Source organism: Sorex fumeus, unplaced genomic scaffold (assembly GCF_029834395.1).
Source record: "Sorex fumeus unplaced genomic scaffold, SorFum_2.1 ptg000005l, whole genome shotgun sequence".
NCBI lineage: Eukaryota > Metazoa > Chordata > Mammalia > Eulipotyphla > Soricidae > Sorex > Sorex fumeus.
Genome location: NW_026606062.1, coordinates 1759589 through 1784334, shown reverse-complemented (window position 1 = coordinate 1784334; position 24746 = coordinate 1759589). Strand labels below are relative to the sequence as shown.

At 38.4% G+C, this 24746-nt stretch overlaps 1 protein-coding gene and 1 long non-coding RNA gene across 3 annotated transcripts in view; one reads left to right on the top strand and one right to left on the bottom strand.

The window, feature by feature from the left end:
• Window positions 1–24746, bottom strand: part of NYAP2 (neuronal tyrosine-phosphorylated phosphoinositide-3-kinase adaptor 2) — a 347775-nt gene that overhangs the window by 308013 nt on the left and 15016 nt on the right. The gene's annotated exons all lie outside the window — the stretch shown is intronic.
• LOC130030103 (uncharacterized) lies at window positions 798–23633 on the top strand. Its single transcript, XR_008793458.1, has 3 exons — window positions 798–827; window positions 18635–18759; window positions 23416–23633. It is a non-coding gene; the product is annotated as an uncharacterized LOC130030103 (long non-coding RNA).

Genomic DNA, 24746 nt, shown 5'->3' with positions numbered 1-24746 from the left:
TGCATAAGTGCATTTGCAAATGAATTCCCAAAACATGCTAATGAAAATTTGTTCTGGATGATTTCCAGGAAGATCATAAGCAAGTAAGTTCATTAGAGAGACAAAGAGACAGAGAGACAGAGAAAGACAAAGAATGAGAGGAGAGTGATGAGGGTAGGATTAGAAGTATGTAGTATGCATGTTAACTAAAATTATTGCACATAACATGATTATTTAGGATTAAAATAATCGACATTAGAGGATAAAATCTAATTCAAAGGATTAGAATCAAATCGACAAGCATTGGAAATTGAAAATGGACTCCCTTAAAACCCAAAATCTTTACCGCAAATCACAAGATTCATCAATTATCTATCATAGGATCTTGTGAGTTGTCCATTTATATTCTCACAACAAAGCTAAAAGAAAGGCAGATTCCAACAATAAATTAAAAAATTGAATTTTGTTAAGTAAGCCAATATACAAACCAAAATTTTAAAAAATATCATTTGTTAAACTGCCTGATTCCTCTATAGCATTGATATGTAGGTAATATGGATTTTAGTTCAAGTGGATTTTTTAAATGTACTAGTATAAAACCTGGAGATATTACAAAAATAAGGCACTCGCTTTGCAATGTCCAACTCCAGTTAGAGATCTGGCACTGCATATAATGACAAACTTAGAATAACCCAGTCTATCCGTTGGTGCTGACACACTCCCTTGGCAAAGGCAGCTGACCTTAGACACTGTCACGTGATTGTAGAATAGTGTATGTCTGCTTAAAAGCCCGTGAAGCTCTTTGCCTCTATACTAACATTGGAAACATATGATTCTGGGGTTCCCATGTAAGTACATAGTGTGAAACTAAGGTTTTTGTTTTGTTTTCTTTTTTCCTGACATGTGGCTCTAGCATAGATGCAGAAGAATTCAAATTAATAATCAAAGAAAATCACTGGGAAAGGAAGCTTTGTGAGGTCTTGGCTAAAGATTAAGTACTTGTTGGATATCCTGAATGCAAATATACTGCTTTTGTTTATCATTTTTTTAAATATAAAGGATTTATCTTGAATGGTCAATTATCATTGCATGCAATTGAGAACTGTAAGATGATTTCATAGTTTCCTTTTCCTCTGTGCTGGGGATTTTATTATGAAGGGATTTTCCACTACCTGAACATGTTTTATTCAGAAGCAATAATTCCTTTGCTATTGTTCTTCAAAATATCACAGATGTTATAAGAAATTCCAGATGTGTTTATTTCTGGTAAAATCCAAAGATAGGATGGATTTGCCCAAGAAATGAATCATGCCTTTAGAGATTTCCTGAGATCTTTCTAGGATCTCAGAAAGTTATCTTGGCTCTTTGTAGTCACACTCTGTGAAAACTCAGCTCGGCATTTGGATTACGAATTCTGCTGAAATTGTCGGTATGGACTGTCAGGTGTACTTAGCTCAAGAAGAAGCAAATGATGGGCTGATCATAATTAATTCCTAATTGCCACCTCCTCCCCCAAATAATGTATTCTTTATGATTCATCTCATTCTCTTCTTATTCTAGTTGTTTTCTTTGTAGTCAGGTATACTTGAACTTTGACCCAACTCTGATCTGGGACCGTGAGGTCATGGTATACTTCTTATGTCTCTAGGATGCATATTCTCTACCTGTGAAATGATGCAAATAGTAATACCTACCTATCTCTGGGGTTAAAGAAGCAGAGCATGTAAAATTTATGTGATATGTGTGGGATAGTCACTGTCAGCTGCTAGCATGTGCTCTGTGAAATTACTCATGTTTTTTTTTCACTCCTATGCTATAAACATTCTTAATATCTTGCTATCCTAGAACTTCAAACGTTCCCTCAATGTCCTCTCAAAATGCCATTTTACGTATGACTCAGTAATCTAACTAGAGAATTCAATAGTGTGTACAGATCTAAATTCCAAAGTCCTGATATTTTTTCCCAAATAACGTGTTTGAAGAAGTTCAGAATGCCACATGAAATACCCTTTAGAAAGAAAGTGACTTGGAGAGTGGCAAATAGAAAACAAAATCAATGGAAAGACTAGCAGAGTTTGCAAAACTATGACTCCAGAACAAATTTGGGCCACATTTTTGCTTGTGGGCACACCCCATTGTGCTCAGAAGCTACTCCTGGCTCTGTGCTCAGGGATTACTCATAGTGCATGCAAGCCATGCACCCTAACCCCTGTATGATGTCTCTTACCCCTTCGTCAATAAAGTTTGATATTTTACTGTAATGTTCCTTATTTTATAAATTGAAGATAATTTCACTCTATAACAGAAGATTTGAGTATCTGTATAGAAACTTTCTCACCTGTAAAGTGTAAAATAAATGTCAGTAAAAGCTTGCTGCCCAGAAGCTAAAAAGTACCTGAGTAAGAAAGCATGGAAGAGAATAGAGGGTTCTTAACAAGCAGAACTTCCCAATGGTGTCAGAATTCTGATTTAATTCATTTTTCATGTCCTATCTTCTGTGATCTATATTCAAAAGGAACCCAGTATGACAATGAAGAGACAGGGATATTCAGCTTTATAAATATTCAATATTCACTTTTGACAAAAATGAAAATTAACGAATCTGAATGCAGTCTTTACTTTGGAAGAAAAATATTTAAAACCCAACTGTGTTATTAATCCAAGACAGAAAGATGTTATATGCAGAGTTCAGGAATTGCTCAAAGACTGAAGAGGGAAAAATTAAGTTCTTTTAATTTTTCCAATACACCCCACCTCCAAATTCAGAGATGTTACTTTAGTAGTGTACACACACACACACACACACACACACACACACACACACACACACAGTAGCTTTGTTGGAAAAGGGAGTGGAGTGAGGACAGAGGAGAGTATAAATTGTCCCCTGAGGTACCACAGTAATTGACCCCAGAGCAGAGGGTATAAATAACCCTAAGCATCACCGGGTATGCCCAACAAACAAAACAACATCAACAATTTAAAACACCCTTACAGTGCAAATTAATTTATTTCTAATAGAGATCTTATCATTAAGTATATTTTATTATACTTTTTAAAATCAAGTCTTTCTAGCTGTCCCTTCATCCATCAAATTAACTTTAGACCGCTGAACAGCATGACTATGATTTTCATAGAAGAACAATCTGAGCTATTTTGATTGTAAATAATCTTGACTAAAATTTAGTTTGAAGCATTCAGCTGAAGAGAAGAACAACATGGAGGGCGGGATCCACAGATCCCGAAGAAAAAAACAAACAAACAAAAAAAAACAGGTTCCAAAAAGAGCCGAGATCATCGGGACGCCCCAGATGGGGTAGGTACCACATCCCGCCTCCCCCAGATGGAACCCCGGTGACCAGAAGCCTCTACAACCACAGCTCGAGTATGCGGGAACTAGGACTTTTCCTCAAACCACGCTGCCGCGTGACATCTCTCTATATACAAAGTGATCCATGGGAAGTAATTGACCCAACGTTTCTCTCTGAAAATCATAGTTAAGTTTGGAGCACGGCCACAGCCCCAGAAACACAAGGACTTAATGCATAACCCAGCAGCTTGGAGCAGAAAAGTGAACGGGCTATGTGTTAATCCAGGCCATCATGACTGTCCGGAGGGGAAAGGGTATTGCCCTATTCGCCCTCTCCTCTCTGGAAAGAAAGATGGCGGCCACATGGGAGCCTTGTGGACAGCAGGTATGAGCCGGGGGTGTGGGGGCGACTAAAACCTCATGGGAAAGGGGGCATTCCGGTCCATCCTTCACGCCCTAACGAGGTCACCAGTTGCCCCCCGCGAGCGGCTCTCCAGCACAGCCACAGCCCCAGAAGCACAAGGACTTAATGCAGAACCCAGCAGCTTGGAGCAGAAAAGTGAATGGACCATGCGTTAATCCAGGCCATCAAGTCTGCCGGAGGAGAAAGGGTGTTGCCCCATTCGCCCTCTCTTCTCTGGAAAGAAGGATGGCAGCTGCATGGGAGCCTTGTGGACAGCAGGTATGAGCCGGGGGAGAGGGGGCGACTAAAACCTCATGGGAAGGGGGACGTTCCGGTCCGTCCTTTATGCCCTAACAAGGTCACCAGTTGCCCCCCGCGAGCGGCTCTCCAGCACGGCCACGGCCCCAGAAGCACAAGGACTTAATGCAGAACCCGACAGCTTGGAGCAGAAAAATGAACGGGCTCTGTGTTAATCCAGGCCATCAGGTCTGTCCGGAGGGGAAAGGATGTTGCCCCAGTCGCCTTCTCCTCTCTGGAAAGAAAGATGGCGGCCGCATGGGAGCCTTGTGGACAGCAGGTATGAGCCGGGGGACTGGGGGCGACTAAAACCTCATGGGAAGGGGGGCGTTTCGGTCCACCCTTCACGCCCTAACGAGGTCACCAGTTGCCCCCCATGAGCAGCTCTCCAGCACGGCCACAGCCCCAGAAGCACAAGGACTTAATGCAGAACCCAGAAGCTTGGAGCAGAAAAGTGAAAGGACTATGCGTTAATCCAGGCCATCATGTCTGCCCGGAGGGGAAAGGGTGTTGGTCCCTTCCGCCCTCCTCCCTCTGGAAAGAAAGATGGCGGCCACATGGGAGCCTTGTGGACAGCAGGTATGAGCCGGGGGTGTGGGGGCGACTAAAACCTCATGGGAAGGGGGGCGTTCTGGTCCGTCCTTCACGCCCTACCGAGGTCACCAGTTGCCCCCCGCGAGCGGCTCTCCAGCATGGCCACGGCCCCAGAAGCACAAGGACTTAATGCAGAACCCAGCAGCTTGGAGCAGAAAAGTGAACGGACTCTGCATTAATCCAGGCCATCAGGTCTGTCCGGAGGGGAAAGGGTGTTGCCCCAGTTGCCTTCTCTCTGGAAAGAAAGATGGCGGCCGCATGGGAGCCTTGTGGACAGCAGGTATGAGCCGGGGGACTGGGGGCGACTAAAACCTCATGGGAAGGGGGGCGTTTCGGTCCGCCCTTCACGCCCTACCGAGGCCACCAGTTGCCCCCCACTAGCAGCTCTCCAGCACGGCACGACTCCAGAGCACAGAAACCAATTTCTTAACTATCTGACTTTCAGTAGAAATACTTCCAGGGTCAATAAGTAAAATAGCAGAAATCCAAAACCAACATATAATTCTTGAACCCAGCTGTAGACAGCAAATCACTTCACAATGCTTTGTCAGCATGTCTGATTTGGGGGGGTTGGTAAACTCTAAATAATAGTGGTGAATCTTTTATTGAAACAATGAATCTAATCAAAGCAGATAGAGTGTTAACTAGAATTCATCTGCCCCACAGGGACTGGGAGGGGTGAGGGGTGGGGTTTTATTGGGGTTCTTCATGGTAAAAAATAAGTTTTGGTAAAGGGAAATGTGCTTGATATTTGCATGACTGAGACCTAAACCTGAAAGCTTTGTAACCTTTCCCATGGTGATTCAATAAATAAATAAATTTTAAAAAAATTTAGTTTGATAAAATTCCATTTTTTTATATCTCACTTTTCTTATTTTTTAAATGACTCATTTGTTGGCAAATTTCCAGCTGTTAAATATGGAATGGTGATTATCCAGGTAATGCTGAAATTTTAGTCAGTCCAACTATGCATTAACATTCATCCATCAAATCTAATAAGGAGAAGCTTAGAAAAAGAGGTCATCTTTTCTCCCCTCTCCACCCCTTCCCTGTCCACCCCTTCCCTCCCCCCCTCCCCTCCCCTCCCCTCCCCTCCCCTCCCCTCCCCTCTCCTCCCCTTTCCACTCCTCTTGAAAAAGGAAGCAGCTGGACCATATCCAGCTGTGTTCAGAGATCACACCTGATTTGTGCTAAGGGATCATTCCTGACAGTGCTCAGGGACCCATATGTAGTGCCAGGAATCAAACTGGGGTCAGCCATATGCAAGGCAAGTGCCTTACCTACTCTACTAGCTCTCCAGTCCAAGAAAAAATTCGCTCAGAACTCTTAAGTATATTTTTTTAGCTTTCAATTTCTTCTTTCCAAGGAATTCACACACTATTGCTCAACTGCTCTATTTCACTCTAATCTAAGCTAAATAAAATGGCATAGGTTAATTATACAGGGAAACACATCTTGTTTCTCTTTCTAGATCTAAGAGTTTGCTCTATGACTACAAGGATGCCACTTTCTTGCAGGCTGACACTACATGAGCCTGAAAAGAGTAAAAGAAGTCTCAATTGTTCTTTTCATTTTGCAAAAATGTTTTTCATTTATATATTTAAGAACTGTGATCTCTAATCTGTTATTTGAGATAGCTATAATAGTTCATAGTAAGAAAAATCAACCAATATGTAATCAATTTATTTATCACATGTAATATAAAACCAAAAGGAAGAATTTATACCTTTGATATTTCTTTATAAGGTGAGGTACTAATAAGTGCCCCTAATGTATACTGCATTCCTAGCTTTTCTATTCATCTGAGGATAGATATCATAATTAAATAAATCATTTAAATAGAATTATTACATGTCCAGTGTTTTGGTGTGCAGTATACAAGTGGGAGCAAAGGAGAATTCCTGACTTAGTGGTGTGTATTTTTTGTTTTGGGCCACACCTAGCCAATGCTCAGGGGTTATTCCTAGCTCTGCACAAGAAATTGCTCTTAGCAGTGCTTGAGAGACCATACGGGATGCCGGAGATGAAACCAGGATTGGCCTCATGGAAGGCAAACACTCTACCCACTGTACTATTGCTCAGGCCCCACTAATGGTCTGTATATTACAGTGGTCATAAGTTAATACTCAATTAGTGTTTGGTATAAATTCTATTTAAATCCCTCTCAAGGGCTGATAGTATTGACTTCTAACATCCTAAGGTATTAATACCATTGTTATTATTACTACAACTCTTCCATAAAGAAAACTATACCCCAGAGAGTTTGTGTAATCTGTCCACAATTATATAGATAGAAAGTATTGGGGAAAAAAGGGAAAAAAACTGTCCTAGGAGGAAATATTCTCTTAACCACATGTGTAACTGCCACATTTTGTGGTCAGATGAAAATAGTATTAAGAAAGAAATGAGAGATAGCTAACATATTATTTTCTCAGATGATGTTATAATTTCTTTGAATTTCAAGTATTGTATATTCCTGACATCTGAATGTTTTATCTTTAGTGATTTTATTATAGTTTACACTTTCTTTTTCTTTTTTTCTTTTTGCTTTTTTGGGTTACACCAGCGACGTACAGGAGTTACTCCTGGCTTATGCACTCAGGAATTACTCCTGTCAATGCTTGGTGGACCATAGGGATGGTGCGAATTGAACCCGGGGTGGCCTCGTGCAAGGCAAATGCCCTACCCGCTGTGCTATGACTCCAGCATTATAGTTTATATTTTTATATGCTCTCATTCTCACATACAAACAGACACATACAATAGTAATAGTCTTGCTTTGTCCTAATCTGTCATTGAGTTGAGTTGAAATATATGTATATTACAAAAACATTAAATTATTCTATTTTTACTATTTTAAACCTTTTCATATGATATCTTCTATAAATACTTTTTAGTTTTGTGGTATAGGGTAGTTAAGCAAAGGTCCCACAAATATAGAGCAAATGCTCTACAACTGAGACACTTCCCTACCTTCTAAATTATTCACAGTAGAACTCTAACTGTATAACATATAAACTGCATAAAACCAATCTAGAAGCCCAAACGCTTATTTTGGTTTGGATTAGTAGTTTCCATCCTACCGTTGTGGGGATGGGGTGTAGTGGTTCTAACTAAATAGTCACATAGACGTCTTTTTTAAAGGTCAGCCTTCAAAGAGAACTCACTTGGTAGGAAAACCATCTTAATTTACCCCTTCACATTAAGTTTCTCATTCCAAGTGTGTCAAGAATTTAATTGCAGCATAAAATTAACCAGTTATAAAATATTATACTTGTTCCCTTGCCTTCTATAGCAGAATGCACTAAATAATTTGCTTAATGGCCTCTAACATGAGACCTCAATTTAATAACCAAAGTGTCCTACTTGCTGGATAAATTCCTGGTGAGAAATGTTCTTTGTGTAATCCATCAAAGTATTAATGGGTCTCACACACACTTCTATGCATACATGCATGCACACACACATGAGCACACACAAAGGAAAATTAAAATAAAAATTCTTATATGTTAAGATGGTATAAAATGATACACTCACATATTACACACATATATATATACACACACATACATACCAGACAGATGCTAGACTTTTGCTATGATTGCATATAAATGATATAAATGCACATGCTTTCTACTATGTGTTCGTATGTGACACTGGAGTGATTAAAAAATTAGTCATTCCATAGAATTGTGCTTGTGAGATACCTGGTAGGTTATTATCTCATATTCATGAAAACTTTTTCCCACTTAACGCTTACTTGTGGGTTACAGAGAGTGAGTCTCTAAGTCCAAGATTTAGGCTTGCCTGAGCAGTCATGAGTGAACTCATAGACTGGCAGTATATTCAGTACAGTATCAGTCTCCAGCCCTGGCTCCCAACACATTACCCATTTTGGAAATTGACAGATACATTAAGCACAATTACTAGATATATCAAAATTAAACAGGTTTATTAAGAGCAAGGGCTGGAATATTCCACACAATCAACTAAATAGCACTGTACCACTGTCCTCCAGCTGTTCGTTGATTTGCTCAAGAGGGCACCAATAACATCTTTATTGTAACACTTGTTATTACTGTTTTTGGCATATTGAGTGTGTCATGGGGAGCTTGCCAGGCTCTGCCATGCAGGCAGGATACTCTCGGCAACTTGCGGGGCTCTCTGAGAGGGATGGAGAAATCGAACCTGTAAATGTTTTCACTACATACTATTTCTTCTCAGCCAGGAAATCCTTGCATCCTTCTCAGCAACTAACAAGAGTTGTTAGCTGACAGTGGAGATCGTTTTATTGCATAAGGTTGATTGTTCTGAACCTATTCATTAAACCAGGGTTTTATCTGGGTGAGAGAGGTAAGTTACATTACATACATTATTAAAGCACATCATTAAAAATAAACATTCTTGGATTTGTCTTGAAGATCAGGCCTGTCTTGAAGATACGAGAGCTTGTCTATTCTTTCACACTTTCACCATGGTCTTTTCATTCTGTTCCCAGTTTATGTCATCTATAAGAGTTTATATATGCCATCAAGCCTGAACTCAACTCATTCAAGTCAGGGGTGACAGAGGTCAATCTGTTTTCATGTTAACTAAATCACAGTCTGTCTCAAGCCAAGATTGCCAATTGTGTTAAATTAAAGATAGAGGTTCTTTGCTAAAGGCAGCTTACACAAGGGACCGTGTTGACACCTTTAAGCTGACTTCTTTTTAGAATTCTAAGTCACATCGAAATGGAAAGGTTTGAGCAGATAGGGTCACTGCATTAATACAAATCCTCAAGCAGCATTTCTTCTTTCTAAAACGCAATACCATCCTAATCTTTCATTCTTCTGCTTTAATGCAATCATCTAACAGCACAGGGTTAGTTTCCACCTCATTTCAAAATGCTCACTTACATGCAGAGATCTCCTCTGAGACTTTTAATCTTGTAAGAAGAGATGGGATACTTTTCCTTCAACTGCAGGTTTAAAAACAAGTGATTTGGTTTTCAGGTCACATGTGAAATCTCTGGAATTCTTTAAAGAAAGGATGTATGATCTGAAGACAAAGAGTCTGACCAGGATGCATGGTAGTGTGTCTTTAAAAAGCATCTGCTTAGGATAATGGATGCTTCTGACAGCTAGCCATCAAGAAGGATATTAGTCACGGTACCCATCATTAAATAGAATTGTTCCTGGGTAGTCTCAGAGTAGATACTGTAATTAAAATATTCATGGACATCTCCATTTAGTGTGTTTTCTTTTTTTCTTTTCTCCTCTTGTCTTGTGGCTGTTTCTCCTTGATGGATATCTCCACACTACAGTAACGTTCTCTGCTGACATTGTGAGCCCTGTATTGACTACATGTTTCCGGTTGTATTTTTAGCTGACACTTTTGGCAGTGGTGTTTCTTTGTCTTATTCCCTGCCAGTTTATTTTTGGTACATGGGTTTGCAGTGACCTTGTCTGTTGTTTATCTTTCTAGCTATCCATCCTTTTTTTCCCCTTTAGCAATGGGGTACATTCAAAAAAAAATATCATCCTTCTTTATCTGTTTGTTCTAATCTAAAAACATTTATCATGCATCAGGGAAATTTAGTATGGCATGTATGAATTATTAGTATTGTGATTTGAGTGGCTGCCAACCAATATTTAGGGAACAATTTATTTACCTGAATTGGAGGAGGCATCATTAATGCACAAGGCAGATTGATTATCCAGGTTTAGTAGAAGAATTCTTTATTAATGAGATTCACTATGATTTGCTAAAAAGGCTTTTACTAAGCATTAATTTTCTGCCCCTTTTCTCCCCTATGTCTTTATCTCATTTTTAATCTGTTGAACTATATAACATCTTTTAAAAGTATATTTTTCTCTCTTCTTGCTTTATTTGAAATGTCTAAGCTTTTCAAATTGTTTTGTACAACCTGAGCAGAGCAAAATGCACAGAGATTGGAACTGATTTGTATTATCTAAGATAGGAACTAAGGAAAAGAAAGAAAAGCCAAGAAATTATTGAAAGGAAAATTATATAAAAAAGAAGAAAGACTAAGAATAAATTTTTCATTTGAAAATGCTAATTCCTAGAAATGATTGTGTCTATACTAACAGTTGTTATAAAACACAATGAGATTTATTTCTGAATAAGAAGTGTGTTATTTGTGTTGATATGCTGGGAGTTGGGATCTGCTAATGTTTGACATCTTCAAATATGGCAGAGTGAAAATCCAGAAAAATCATAAACTCTTCATTTTGGTTTTTGTTTTTGTTATCTGAGATGCCCCTAGGCAGGAGAAAGTAATCTGTTACTTACAATGACTTTTCTCCTAAACTTTTGTTTATTTGGGTGTTTATGGCCACACCTGTTGGTCTCAGGAATCACTCATGGCATTGCTCAGGGAATCATATAGGGTGCCATGGATCAAACCCCAGGTTTGCAGTGCTTACCTGCTAAACTATCAGCTCTAGTTCTCCTCCTAAACCATGTGAAAAATAGCATACAGGTAAATTATTTCTAATTCATATTTCATTTTAATCAAACATCCCTATCAAAGAATTTTACATTGGACATAAAGAAGAACAAAAAAAAAGCAAAGAAATCACTGCTTTTCTCCTAAGAGAATAGTCTATATGTGCTCTGATTGCTAAAGAAGTATTTTTTCATTGTCTTCTTAATTTCTCAATTACTCATTGCTATCCCTTGTAATTCACAAAGTACCATCGCTCCAGCAAAGTAAAGTCAAATATCATCTGCTAAAATGATAATGTTTCTTTAAAAAATAGTCTATGCAATAACTTACTTGACAAGTGACTTCCAGCCCTGTGTTGTCACTTACTTAGGAAAAAATAAGTAGAATTCATTTGTCTATTATAGCAGACAGCTAAACAACTTTGAAAATAGGTATCAATCTAACAATAGATTGGAGATTAAGAGTCCCTCTAGGAAAATTCTTCAAGACTCAGGTTTCTCCTTGTAATTTGAATTCACTTTGTTTTCGTTTGTTTGCTTTGCTTTTACTTTTTGGGTTACACCTGGCAGTGTTCAGGGTTTACTACTGACTGGCTCTGAGCTCAGCAATCACTCCTAGTGGGATTGGGAGACCAAATGGGATGCCAGGGATCAAATCCATGGTCAGCTGCATGCCAAGCATGCGAATCACCTATTGTACAATCACTCTAGCCCCTTGAGTTCATTTCAAAGAAGAACTGAATATCTCATAGTTACTGCAGAGAATAGCATGAAAGAAGAGAGAACTCTAACTCCCAAACAAGGGCAAGCAGAAGCTAGCATTGGGTTTATTTAGTAGATTAGCAATATATATATATATATATATGTATATATATGTATATATATTATAGCAATATATATATTATTTTTTTTTCTTTTAAACCGCATCTAGCTGTGTTCAGGGCTTATTCCTGGCTCTGTGTTCAGGGATAACTCCTGGTTGATTCTGTGCTTTTTATTCTTTTTTTTATCCAAAACAAATCTGTATATTTTTTTAAGTAACATTTACAGTGCAGTGTTGAAAATGTTGCTCTCCAGAAGGAAAATCAAGTTGCAACATATTTTTCTTAAGTAAATTTATATTTTAGTTCATAGATATCATGTAGGATTTTATCTCCATGATTCATTATTGCTTTCTCTATTTATCTTTAGCTTAAATGTTACATCATTTTCAGAGTTTATATATATATATATTTATATATCCATTAAAAGAGTAAACATTTAGCTATTCATAGTCCAAGAGGGAAAATGTTCAGGGTGATTCCCTGAAAAATATCTGGAAACTCATTAGTGAATTATATTTAAATATCATGCTGTGCTGCCTTATTTATTATACTGTTGGAAAACGTACTGTCAGTACACCAAGTCATTTCAGCACAATCTGATTTGACAAATGTTTTAAAACCTACTATGCACAAGAGACAGTTTCTCTGTTCTTGGAAACCAGTTTAATAATTAAGACTAAAACTACCAATTATTACATCTTTTCAAATCTATTCATATGCCAACTTTCTTTCGGCTCACATGTGGTTTTAGCTATTTTAAGAGAAAGAACAAAAATATGTGTACATGGAGAAGATAAAACAAAAAGATAAAGATGGAAATTTTCAAATGGGGACTGGGTGCATAGGTTATTTGTAAATGCTCAAAGCAAACAATTCTATTTCTTCCTGATATTGGTTTTTGTACTGTGATAAAGGTAGAACTTTTTTGGACATGAGAGATAGCACAGTAGTAGGGAGTTTGCCTTGTGCTCAGTCAGCCCGGCCAAGCCAGGTTCGATTCCTCTGCCACTCTTGGAGAGCCCGGCAAGCTACCTAGAGTATCTACCCCCGGGTGGAAAAGCCTGACAAGCTACTCATGATGTATTTAATATGCCAAACACAGTAACAACAAGCCTCAAAATGGAGACGTCACTGGGCCTGCTTGAGCAAATCGATGAACAACGGGAGACCAGTGTTTGTTTGTTTTTGTTTGGTCCCACCATGAATGTAATTACATTATGCAATGAAAAATAAAGGTTATAATGATTACAAGTAAAACAATAATAGGGATAATTATTTAAAAGGAAATAGTACCAGCTACAAGTTCTAAAAGAGTTATTGTAATATATAGGTTGTTCTAGTACTTACTGTATATGTTTATATGTTTCTCTTAATAAAGTAGCAAAGGAATATTGCCACTAACAAATGATTTAATTTGAGCATTAACAATTAAGGAATTTGTTTTTTGGTTTTGGGGCCACATCTAATGATGTTCATGGGTTACTCCTGGATCTGCACTCAGGAATTATTCCTTCCAGTGCCTGGATTCCAATAGGATGTTGGGAATAAAACCAAGGTGGGCTGAGTACAAGACAATTGCATTGCCTGCTATAGTACCTCTCTAGCCCCAGAAACTATTTAAGGACTTAAGTAAAACTAGGAAGCAAAGCACATCAAACCCACCTTTTATTCAGCCACTGAAGTTTTCCATAAGTCATTACTGAATTCAAAGTCCTACACACAGTTCCTCCAAACTTCCTTCTTATATTGGCATGAAAGTTTATTGAAATTTCGAAGAACAACAACAACGAAAATACCCAATGTGAAACAAGCAAGAAACTAATTATGTTTCCATCATTGCAAAAAAGACCATATGTGATCATTGCTATGGTCAATAACTGAATCTACACATTGGCAGGCCGTTATTTTTTTTCTTTTCAAAAATTTCAAATATTGTAGATCTACAGATCTATATCTGCCTTTTTTTCTTTCTATTTAGATTATAAGACTAGTACTGTTATTATTGCCTTAAATTGGATATAGTCCAAGTATGTGGCTCATCTAGCTCTTAGAATAAAGACTACAGACTCCAGTAATTTTGCACAAAAAACATGATCTTCAGAAAATTGTTATTACACTCTGAATAATCTACAATTGCTCCCCTCTGGACCAACATTAAAATAAAATCCTTTCCTCAAACTTAAAATTGGTATAGTTTAATATAGTACTTCAAATTTCTCTACAGCTCTTCAATTCTTCAATCTTATTACAAAGAACCTAACGTAACAAATGAAATTCTTCCCATGATCAAGAAACCATAGGAAGTCCAGGTGACAATTCAAACTGAATATGTTCAAAACTTTTCTCACCCAAGTGCTTCTGCTATCTGCCCCTTCCCAGTTAATGAGAATACCACTGTTTTTCTGATCCTCAGAGCCTACCACCAACCTATACTAAGCTCCATCAATGCTGTCTTCAAAATTCCTCTCTGTAGGATAACACTGTTCTGTCCTTCCAGCATAACCTCAGGAATAGTTGATAGTTTATTGGACTGAGGAAAAGAGAAAAACACCTTAAGAGGTATCTTGCCCTTGAGCAGTCAGGAAGGGCTTTCTTATGTTGATTTGGCTACCTGACTGGGTGGAGTGTCAGCCCAGACTAGAAGGGAGCTGGAGAAGGAGAGAGCAGGGCTGAAAGATGGACTACCAAGAGACTAGCAAGGGGAACATGTGCTTGAGAGAACCTAGGCCCTCCACAACATAAGTTCTTCTATGGGATAAACTTCCTATCAATAAACTGCCACTAAGACCAACTGGCCTGGCCCTCGTCTCTTCCTTCATCTGCCCTTGGCCAACAGCCGTCCCAATGCAGGCCACACACAGCAGCTCTAGGGCATCGAACGAGGGCGGTGAGATAGAGCCTTCCAGAGAGCCCACGAACACACAACCTTCTGCGTGCATAGTTTTTTACACTCTCCTAGTCCATCACATCTCCTCACCCTAGCCAGAGTTGTTCATTAGCTCCATGCTGCCCTTTCCCCCCTCATCATGGTTTTCCTGGTCTCTCAACTGATGTTTTGCTTCTGTCTTGACCCCACCACTGCCCAGTCAGAAGGATCCTCTTTTGTTTTTCTTAAATTTTTATTAGTGAAACACCATGAGGTACAGTTGTAGAGTTACAAATTTTTGTCTTGGGTTTCAGTTATAGTAATTAAGTACCCATCCCTCCACCAGTGCCCATTCTCCACCACCACTGACCCCAGTATCCCTCCCACCCTCCAACCCCCCATCCCACCCTACCTCTGCGGCAGGGCATTCCCTTTTGTTATCTCTCTCTTTTTGAGTGCTGTGGTTTGCAAAAGAGACATTGAGTAGCAATCATGTTTGGACTATAGTCTACTCTCATCACACATCTCCCATCCTGAGAGGAACCTCCCAACACCCTTTATTTGGTGCTCCCTTCTCTATCTGAAGCTGCCTTTTCCCCTAGCATGTGCGGCTGGCCTCAAAGCCATGGAGTAATCCTCCTGGGACTTATCTCAGCTATTCTTGGGTGTCAGTTTCCTATTTTATTACTTTATATTCCCCAGAAGAATGCAATCTTTCTATGTCTGTCCCTCTCTTTCTGACTCATTTCGCTTAAAGCATGATACTTTCCAAAGTCAAACTAGGCCGTTCCACTCTGGGTTGGAAGGACTTCTCACTCCCTCTCAGTTCCATCGTGAGGGAGAGACAGTCTCGGTAGTGCCCTCCATATCCTATCTTGAGCTGTCCTCATGGCTTCTGGCCTTTTAATGACCTCCATCTCCTTTGCTCTGCTCCACCCTTGCTGCCCGCCTTATAGTTTCTCCCACAAACAGGAAAAGCTCCATCCAACCCAACACCTTGACTCTGTCTGATCCTTCCTCCTGGAAATCTGTCTCCCTGGATGTTTGCACTGTTCTCTTCCTCACTGACTGAGGTCTTCACTTGGTACCTCCGGCATCCTTTTCTATTCACTCTAAAATTGTCTTCTCGTCACACTCCTGACCCAGCATCCTCTAATAGTTTTCTGTATAGAACCACCGCACTTTAATTCCAGGCTTCACTTACATATCATTTGTTGCTGTCACCCTACTGTCACCAGATTATAAAATCTCCTTAGGATACAAGTTTTCTACTGTTCCAGGTTTTATCCCAAGCAGTTAGAACATTAAGAAGTGATAACAAATCCTCCTTGTAAAAGTTTACATAGAAACAAAAGAACTCCATGAGGGTACCTATAAACAGCAGCCTAGTACAGAGTTAAGAAGTTCCCTCTTAATGCTCTTTCTGCAATGCAGAACCACTTCATTTCTTATGCAAACACCAGGCTATGCTGAGTGGTATACTTAGCCTAGAATCACAGAATAAAATGCAATTTACTAATTAGAATAATGGATTTTAAATGCAGGTCTCTTTATTTTTAAAACAACTTCCTGTGTATCTTATTGAAAATGTTTTTTTTCCTTTAAAAAATGGTTATTTCTTTTTCTCCTTTGCTTCCTGGCAGGCTACAAAATACTGATATTCCAGCATGGATATGTATAATCTGCTTTGTGTTTCCACTTCTGAGTAGAACATTGAAGAGAACTTTTAACTAGACACATGATATGAGCAGATCCATTTGGAGAGGACGGATTGATTTTCATTCTATCAGTTCATGATTAAAATTAATGTCAAGGTGACCCATGTATTTGTAACAAAGATGTTTCCTTCTGGATACCTCAAAATTGAACAGAAACCTCAGCGCTCTGACCATTTTATTCATTACATTAATCAAGTTCACTAAACCACATTGCATGTTTAGTAGTTAGAAATCCTCCCAAATTTAATAATTTCATTTCCTCGACTGGGTTTTTAAACCCTATACAAAGGCGATGTTTAGTTACAGATTGAGAATATCCTTTTATAGTCAGAAAAAATATAATAGATCTAGACTCAAAACTGCTGTCAATTAATTTAGAACATCTCTAAATATTTAACATTCCCACTAAAAGAAACATTACCTTCAATTTCCAAAGGATTTCTTTTCAATTATCCTGACTGTGTGGTTTTGGATGTTCTGACAGTCCACTCTCTGCTGTTATTCCTTACCCTAAGAACAGCTTAATTCTCTTGACTCAACCATATGGGGTTAGATTCTGAAAAGCCCCTCCTCTTGCCAACATCTGTCCATTAATTTCAGATAAAGAACAGACCGAGCATCTTAAAATGTAAAGTCAGCGTTAGTCCCAGAGATCATTTAAACTGTAAAGAAATTTAAGTACTCAGAGCTCTCCTAAGAAAATCTGAGAAGGAAACTTACCTTTACATTATCCATTAAAGATCCTTCTTTATGTGAGTTCTAATTGGTCCTGAATAGTGATGGAATGCAAAATCTACAATCAGCTCTATTGCAAGTAGAGTATGTTCTATGAATTGTAAATAGATGCAGAAGTTGGCAACAATGGCAAGAGAACAAAAGTAGCTCTGCCTGAAAACACTCAGCCCTCAGGACAGACACCATTTTAACTCACAAAATCAACTGGAGCAACAATTAAAAGGGCCAAACATTCCTTTGAACAGAAAATCAGGAGCAGAAGTGTGATTCTTAGATACTAATTATTAACGTTTTGACTTTTCCCCAACAGTGTGGAAAAAAATACAACCTAGAATATGTTTAATAATCCATCCATTCAAAATGAGCCCTGTAAATTGGCCTTCTGGTTCATTAAAGAACAGTTAGTGAGGAGGGAAAGTTACTGAGTCATCTATTTTCATTGTGTGGTTGGATGAGTTAAAAATCTCGCCACACACATTTAGTGTTGCTACCCATTTCCCCCTCCATGACCAGATATTTCCTTTGAATAAAGAAAATCTGGGTGCATAATTTTAACATAAAAACAAGCAAAGCAGCATGCGGTCCTCTGAAATGATTAATAGAAAAGTGATTGGAATTAATCACAAACACAAGAGGAAGCTGAAATTAGAGAGGGTTATTAAGGTACTCTCTGCTGTTTAATCTCATCCCCTTATCAACACATTAACCTTGTTTTCTCTGCCTGCACACTGAGTCCAATAGCAAAATTAGGTCAGAAATTCACATCAGATCAGATCAGATGATTCATTCCAGCAAAACACCGACATGCTGCTGACTTGAGTTTTTTTCCAGATGGAGGTGTGGCTGAGGGTTTTGGGGGGTTGTTTTCTAAGGTCTATCCAAGGGAACTATAGTTAACTGTAGAGTATTTCTATACTAGTATGAGAGTATTTCAAATATTCTAAGGGTAATTGTAGAGTATTTCTAAAAATTGGCACGGTTGCTAAAAATTGGCACCGTTGCATTTCTGAACTGTGATTAATTTGACTGTCTTCACTGCATCTGGGTGGTGCTCTAACAACTAATTTGATAGGGAAAAAAAGTATTTCATTTTTCTACATGTTTCCAGTTAAATGCAACCAGTGATATTATCTATTGCTGACCAAATAGCTATTTATACAGCACTAAATGGATTGTCATTCACTAAAAGGCAGTTCAATAAATGTTCCCTCTTTCTACATAGTCTTCTGCCACAAATCATGGGTATGTTTCTGCAACCCATAGCTAACTAAAGAGGATTTATGGAACTGCTAACATTTCTCTAATAAGAGCTTTTAGGTAATTATGCCTTTAGTTAATCACTTAAAATCTTAAACTATTCAAAATACTAGTATCATGCCCTTTTATTATTTTAGTAATTATGTTTTAGTAAAAGAAAAGCAAATAGTTTTATTATTTTTATGTCTGATTTTTCTCCAGATTCTAACGGATGCACAATTGAGGTCCTTTGTGTCTCTGGTTAGCAGAAATGCTGAGACCCTCACTGAAAATAGCACCCATGTACATGCACCAATATGCAATTGCATGTATCTTTTAAAGGAACTGTAAGTAATCTAATGTAATCTAATTCCATTTCTGACTGTCACTTTTAAAGAGGAAATATAACCTCATATAGATCCCTTGAGGGAGTCCACAGGGAATAGAGACATTCCTAATCAGACTGAGTAGTCCTTTGTGTCAGAAGCACTTGGCGAAAGTTGAGAGCTTCCTTCCAGACTTGCAATGTTTAGGAGAATTTGACTCATGCAGTATTTGTCTCAGAAAAAATACAATAGTAAAATAACTATAAAGCAAGAGCTGTAAATAAATTTTCTTGATGCCTTTGATTTGAACTATTTCATATCACATTTTCAAAGAAACTAATAATGAAATTAAAATGTGTAGTGATTTTTCAGAATCCAGAATGAAAAATGGAACAAAAACTCCGAGCATTGTGTTTTAGGGATGCAAGATCTTTTGATTGGCTGTGTTTTTTAGGGCATACCTTACTTGCTATCATAACTGAGGCACTACTAGAAAACGGTGAAACTCCAAAGTAGGTATTCACTCATAGACAAACATACATTGGTACTGCCTTATATATTGTGATCATACTCAGCTCTCAGAAGAGTCAATTTCTTCCAACATCTTGTGCCTGTTCTATGTCTGCATTTAATATTTCCCTCAAACCTCCATTGTGTACCTCAGTTTTCATCCCCACACAAGACAAACTAAAGATCTGTAGCACATTTCAAGAGAACCCATTTGTTGGGAGCTGATGTTTTGTTTTTGTTGCTGCCATCTTAACGAAAAGTAAATCCTATTTAACAGTACCTGCACAAATCTATTAGGATTTATAATAACAAAAATGATGCATGTTCTTCATTAACATTCCTCTTTTAAGTCTTTTCCTTTCTCCCTTAAATATTAGCTGAGACTTTTAAGAGACTTTAACAGAATCCCTCCATATTTATTTCTTCACCCACTAAGTCTTTTCAGTAAGATCCCGTTTGAGAAACAAAAGTGGAGCTGCCAGAAATTTTGTATTAACAAGAGGCTCAAGTTAGTTTAAAAAATTAAAAACTGCACTTAAAAAGCCTTGGTGACTTAGAAACTGAGAAAGTGTGAATGGATTCTTTTCTAAGAACTCGGTGTTTTAAGCTTCCTACATCAGCACAAAAGGCATTCCAGCACATATGTGATCCAGAAGGTCAATCATATGAAATCCTATTTCCATTTTTTAAGCAATCCTCGGCAGTGTGCACATTTCTGACACTGCAACTGGCATATTTCACAGAGAATTATCATCAGTATGTTCTCAAGGTCAAAAATGCCCCATCTTTAGATTTGCAGCATTAACATCCGATATATTAAACCATACTCTATCTTTGAGAAGGCATTCAAGTGACATGTTAAAATTTTTTAATTGATTAGACTGTGTTCATTAGTGCCATGTTGCATTTTCTCTGCAACTTGACATAAATTGCATGTTACAATATTAAAACATGTGTCAAGTTTAGATGTGGGCTTTCTGCTTCCTCTCAGTCTCCCTGGAAGCCCCCAAATTCCTGTGTGACCAGAATCTTGCTGTGGAGATTTCAAGGTATTAAAATGCATTTCTTATTAGGAAAGTTGAAGCCATTTCAAAATGGTTCTGACAGAGAAATGATGATATATTTTTAAATTGCCAGAACCCCAAGATATTGGCCACCATATGATCAAAATGGGGCTGGAGCGATAGCACAGCGGTAGGGCGTTTGCCTTACAATTGGCCAACATGGCCGACCCGAGATCGATTCCTCCAACCCTCTCAGAGAGCCCGGCAAGCTACCGAGAGTATCTCGCCCACACGGCAGAGCCTGGCAAGTTACCTGTGGTGTATTCGATATGCCAAACACAGTAACAAGAAGTCTCACGATAGAGACATTACTGGGCCCGCTCGACCAAATCGATGAACAACGGGAGGACCGTTATGATAAAAATGAAACAGAATTTAAACATTGCAGTGGAAACCAAGGCAGGATCACTTGAGCTATCCACAGCCAGCTCAATGCCAAGGGCAGTTGATGTCTTCAGTCTTCTGTCTTATTACTTTTTTGTTCCTGTATTCTTTCTCTCTCTCTATCTCAAGAACATCCAGTAGCTTCTGTGTACTTACTGTTCTTACTGTCCATAACTTTTCCTTTGGAATAGAAAAAAACCATGGGAAATACTGCAACAATTTAGGAGGCTTTATTAGAATGTTGTCTCCTTCAAAGGAATTGCACTTTAAATTATCTGCAGACTAAAATTTGGAAGTATAGAAAGTCATTTAAAGCATAATTGACTGATAGCAAGACACGTGCTCTGTCTCTCACAAGTAAAGTAAAAAGTAAAGGCCCTCCCATTGATCGTCGATTTGCTCGAGCGGGCCCAGTAACATCTCCATTGGAGACTTTGTTGTTACTGTGTCTAGCATATTGAATACTCTTGGTAGCTTGCCGGGCTCTCCGAGAGGAGCGGAGGAATCGAACTCGGGTCGGCCATGTTGGCCGCTTGTAAGGCGAACGCCCTACCCACTGTACTATCGCTCCAGCCCAAAATACAATAATGCTTGAAATGTCCAAAGACAAGAGAGCTGAAGAACGAGTCTGTAGAATTGAGCTCACCAGGGTGGAGGATGAAGACGTAAAAGATGGGAGTAGGGTTTAGGTTAAGAGGGAAACACTGGTAAAAGATGTGAAGTTGAAATATTTTATGTATGAAATCCTATCATTGATAGTATTATAAGGCACAATAACTAAATTTTTCTTAGAAAATAGTGTTTGGAACCTTCTCTACAGGGTCAGCCATTCATTCTTCGCTCATTCACATATACTGGGCATTTTTTTCACCTGTGACCACTAAGCAGAACGTACTTTTACCATGAGATTTATTTCTTACCACCTACCTAAGGGAGTCATCATAGTACTTTATTTCTTCACTTCCCCCAAAGCTTAACAGTTCTCTTTCTGTTGTAACTATTCATATCAACATCTTTTTTTTGTCTTTGGGCTATATCCGGTAGTGCTCAGAGTTTATTCCTGGTTCTGCACTCAGGAATTACTCCTGGTGGGCTTGGGAACTATAAAGGGTGCAGAGAATCAAACCCAGGTCAGCTGCATGGAAAGCAAACACCCCATAGACTGTAGTAGGGCTCTGGCCCCGGCCCCTCAAAATTTTTCAGTTTCTTTTGTCTTCAGAAAACACAATAGGAAAATGAATTTAAAAAAAACTTCACCTACTTGAACTGAGGATCTAGTTCAAGGGATGACAGCTGATAAAATCTCAAAACTGCCTTTTATTTAATTTCAACTTCCTTCTCCCCACTTTTTCATGAACAAATCCCATTAAATATTTCCCCAAGCCCTCCTCCAAAGCTATCACTTTATTTGTCGCTTTATACAGAGACATTGTCCTCCTTGGGGGAATCTCTCTCTACTCATGAAATGGTCCTCCAACATTCTTCTGCAGTTAATGTTTATATAAGTAACTAGGTGCTCCAGGGAACACTAGTAGTTGCTTTTGTATCTCCCTAACTTGGGGTTCCAGGTACCCTCAACGAGAGTGTGAAGTTTACAGAATATGGTTTTCATATTTCTACTTTTAGTTTTGATGTCTACCATAATTCTTCTAACTGCCCAGTTTTATTCAATAGATAGCTAAAAGGACTCACAAATATTGATATTCCAAAGATAAAAACCTATCTCCACAATTTAATTTAAAACTTCAAGAATATTATTTAGTTAGTTGAAACCATCAATGTTTTATTGACTTTCTGAGATAATACTAGTTCACATCAGTGTTAGTATTAATATTTTTAGTTATAATTTTCTACCCCAACCCCTTCTTCGAAGTGCCAATAAGCCCCTGCCACAGTCCAAAGAATCCTTTCCTTTCACTCATTTCATTATGTTTTAGATGTTTAAACTAGAGGTTGCATACCACTACCACCACCAATAGCAAATAGACTACCAACAACAACAAAGCAAAGTTTGCAATGATTTTCAAGTATTTATCCTTCTCAACTCCTCTAGCTCACTAGTTAGTTAATTCCCAAGTTGTTCATCTGTGCCAACTTTGCAGTTTCCACTCTAGTCCAATCTACCATCATATTTTACCTGAACTATTCAGACTTTTTTAATCTCAACTTCTTGCATGTATTCATGTGTCAACACACAGAAACAAGAGTAATCCTTGTAAAATATTTCGTTAGAGCATGCCACACAGCTGATCAAAATTATTTATTCCTTTTTTACCTTCAGAAAAATATACAATAATTCATAAGACCTCACATTACCCAGTATCCCACAGTTTAAATTTACTTCCCCCAGTGTCCTCTTTGAGCACTGCATGATTTCTTGTGTTTTGCTTAAAACACATCAGACTTGCTACTTCCTCTGTCTAGAATTCTTTCCCTATAGATAGATATTTGACTCATATGCCTCTGAATATGCTTCCAATGTTTCAAACATAATTTATTTAAGAGGTCTTCTCTGGTTTTCTCTGGCTTCTCATTTTATTCCATCTCCTTTATTATGTTTTTCAGTATAAAACGTTGTCACTACTAGTCATTATATATATATATATCATTATATCTAATATATACATTATATGTAATAATTTTTCTCAGCTTTCTCTCTCACTCTTCCTTCAAAATAGATTGCTAATATCCATAAACTTCTTTCTGTTGTCTCATAAAGGTCAAAAATGCTGCTTGATACACTCATTCTAAGGATATGAAGACATTAGTTTAAAGACACATTTGCTCTATTATCTTCATAGCAGCTATACTCATAACTGTCACGATATCGAATCAAGCTATGCATGCATCAAGAGATGAATGCATAAAGAGGCAACGGTATATTTGCTCAATTGAATATCACTCTGTCACGAAAAAATGTGAAGTTGACCTCTTGGATGGAACAACATGCATGAAACTTGAGGTAACAATGCTAAGTGAAATAAATCAGGATGTGGAAGACAATGACTAAATTTTTTGACCCACATGTAGAACATAAATAAGTAAATCAAATAAACTATCTCAAAACAACAAAAAGCAACTCCTAGACTAAGTAGAGCCTACAGTAATTATGAGAGGGAGAGGGTCAAGTAGAAGCAATGACTGTTTATGGTGGCAGGCTGGCACTGAGACTTTGGTGGTAGGTATACTGTCACTGTCCTCCCATTGTTCGTCGATTTTGTGGTAGGTATAGTGAATTGTATATAGTATAGAGGCATTGGGCTGGAGCAATAGCACAGCGGGTAGGGCGTTTGCCTTGCAAGCATCCAATATGGTCGACCCAAGTTTGATTCTTCTGCCCATCTCAGAGAGCCCAGCAAGCTACCAAGAATATCTCACCCGCACGGCAAAGCCTGGCAAGCTACCGTGACGTATTCAATATGCCAAACACAGTAACAACAAAGTCTCACAGTGGAGACATTACTGAGCCCGTTCGAGCAAATCAATGAACAACGAGAGGACAGTGGGCAGTGGATAGAGGCATTAAAGCTGTACCCACAAAATCCTATAATGTTGCAAACTAATGATAAATCAATTAAAAGGTAACAGAGATTCTATAAAAATAATTATATTAAAATGAATTCTATAAGAAATTGTGTGGTGATCACTGTCCTTCCATTGTTCATCGATTTGCTCGAGCAGGCTCAGTAACGTCTCCATTGGAGACTTTGTTGTTACTGTGTTTGGCATATCGAATACGTCACAGGTAGCTTGCCAGGCTCTGCTGTGCGGGCGAGATGCTCTCGGTAGCTTGCCGGGCTCTCCGAGAGGGGCGGAGGAATCGAACTCGGGTTGGCCATGTTGGCTGCTTGCAAGGCAAACGCCCTACCGCTGTGCTATCGCTCCTATAGATTAACTCTTGATCATTTCTCACTACAAAAAAACAATCTGAAAATAATATTAAGTCTATTATATTTAATTATAAGGTAGGAAGAATTAAATAATTTAAAAAGTACTTGGTAGTAAAGTTTCATTAAACATTTCTCTAATCATTCAGTAATAAGTTTATCT